The following is a 2,500-nucleotide window of genomic DNA, read 5'->3' as shown; positions in this document are numbered from 1 at the left end:
GACGACAACGACAATGACGACAACAACGACAATAACGAGAAGAACGACAACAACGATTACAACAACGACGGCAACAATGACAACAACAACAACAAAAACAATGAATGCGACGACTACGACGACGGCAACAATATAAAAACAACGACTACGACGACGACGACAACAACGACAACAATGACTGCTACAACGACAACAACGATAATAACATCAACGACGACAACAGCGACAACAATGACAACAACGACAACAACGACAACAACAACAACAAAGACGACGATGACGACGACAAAGACAACTACAACAACAACAACAACAACAACAAAAACCACAACAACAATAACATCAACAACAAAAACAACAAAAACAACAACAACAACAACAGCAACAACAACAACCAGAATAACAACAACAATAATAACGACGACGACGAGAACAACAACGATAATGACGAGAACAAGGACAAGAATGATAACAACAACAATGGCAACAACGACATTAACGACAACAACGACAACAAGGACAAAAACAACAACAACGACGACAACGAAGACGACGAAAACGACAACAACAACAACAACGAAGATGACGAAGACGACAACAACAACAACAACAACAACAACAATGACGACGACGACGTAGACGACGATGACGCAAACGATGACAACAATGACAATGACGAGAACAAAGACAACAGCAACGACAACAACAACAACAACAACGACAACAACAACCACAACGATGACAACAACGACAACAACAACAACAACGACAACAATGACAACAGCGACCACAACAACAACGATATCAACGACAACCACGGCGACGACGACCACAACAACAACAACGACAACAACAACAACAACTACTACTACTACAACAAAAACGATGACGACGAAAACCAAAACGACGACAACAATGATAATGACTAAAATAATGACAAGAACGATAATAACAACAACAACCACAACGGCACAACAACGACAACAGCGACAACAACGATAACAACAACCACAACAACAACAACAACAAGAACAACAACGACAACAGTGACAACTACGACATGAATGACAGCAACAACAAAAACAACGACATCAACGATAACCACCACGACAAAAATAACGACAACAACAACAACAACCACAACAACAACAACAACAACAACAACAACAACGACGATGACGACGATGACGACGACAACGACAACAACAACAAGGACAACAACGGTAACAACGACATCAACGACAACAAAAACAACAACAACAGCATACACAACAAAGAAGACAATGAGGACAACGATGAAAAAAACAACAACAACGACAACAACAACAACAACATCAAAAACAAAAACAATGACTACGACAACAACAACAACACCAACAGCGACGACGACAACGATGACGACTACGATGACAACGACGATGACGGCAGCTACGACGACGACTATTACGACGACGACGACGACAGCGGCAGCTACAACGACAATGACGGGAACAACGACAACAACATAAGAACAACAACGACGACAATAACGACAACAACGACAACAACAACAACAACAACAACAACAAATAACGACGACAACAACAACAACTACAATGACGAGAACAACTACAACAACAACAACAACAACAACAACAACAACAATAAAAATAACAACGACGACGACAACAAGGACAATGACGAGAACAACGACAAGAACGATAACAACAACAATGACAACAGCGACATTAACGACATCAGGACAAAAACGACAACGACAACAACAACAACACAACAGCAACAACAACAACAACAACAACAACAACAACAACAACAGCAACAACAACAACAACAACAACAACGAAGACGATGACAACGACAACAACAACAACAACAACAACAACAACAACGACGACGCCGACAATCACGACGATGACGACAACAACAACAACAACAACAACAACAAGGACAACAACAACGGTGACGACGTCGACGACGACGACGAAAACGACGACGACGAGAAAGACGACAAAAACGACGACAACAACGACAATGACGAGAACAATGACAACAACGACAACAACAGAAACGACGACAATACCAACAACGAAAGACAATGACAACAACGACATCAACTATAAAAACAACAATAACAACAATGACAACCACGACGACGACAACAACAACAACAACAACAATAACAACAACAACAACAACAACAACAACAACAACAACAACAACGACTACGACGACGACGATGACAACTACGACAACGACAACAATGACGGTTGCAAGGACAGCAACAATAATAACAAAAATGAAGACAACAACGACAACAACAACATAAACAACAAAGACGACGACGAAGACAACGACGACAACAACAACAACAAAAACAACAACAGCAACAACAACAACAACAACAACAACAACAACAACAAAAACAACAACAACAATAGCAACAACAACAACAATAATAGCAACAACAATAGCAACAACAACAACCACAACAACAACAACA

Source organism: Hordeum vulgare, chromosome 4H (genome assembly GCF_904849725.1).
Source record: "Hordeum vulgare subsp. vulgare chromosome 4H, MorexV3_pseudomolecules_assembly, whole genome shotgun sequence".
In the NCBI taxonomy this organism is placed as follows: Eukaryota; Viridiplantae; Streptophyta; class Magnoliopsida; order Poales; family Poaceae; genus Hordeum; species Hordeum vulgare.
The sequence above is the reverse complement of the archived record's forward strand: the minus strand, read 5'-3'. Positions refer to the sequence as shown.